We start from the raw sequence: 230 nt of genomic DNA on the forward strand, positions 1-230 counted from the left end.
GAGGCATAGTTATTAGTCTAGAAAAGTTTAACTTGAAGCTCCCAGCCTACCCCCTCGCCTCTGCCCAGCATGGACAAATCACACGATGTCATTAAAACCCATGCTGGCGAGTCCTGGTTGAATCCAGGGCAAGAGTTGGATTGATTTCTTCACAGATTATTGAGCAACTGAGCACAAAGCCAGCTCTTCACCAGCCAGGCTGGGGGGGGGGGCGGGGGGGGGCATCAGGA

The sequence above is a fragment of the Myotis brandtii genome, unplaced genomic scaffold (assembly GCF_000412655.1).
Source record: "Myotis brandtii unplaced genomic scaffold, ASM41265v1 scaffold191, whole genome shotgun sequence".
NCBI classification, from domain to species: Eukaryota; Metazoa; Chordata; class Mammalia; order Chiroptera; family Vespertilionidae; genus Myotis; species Myotis brandtii.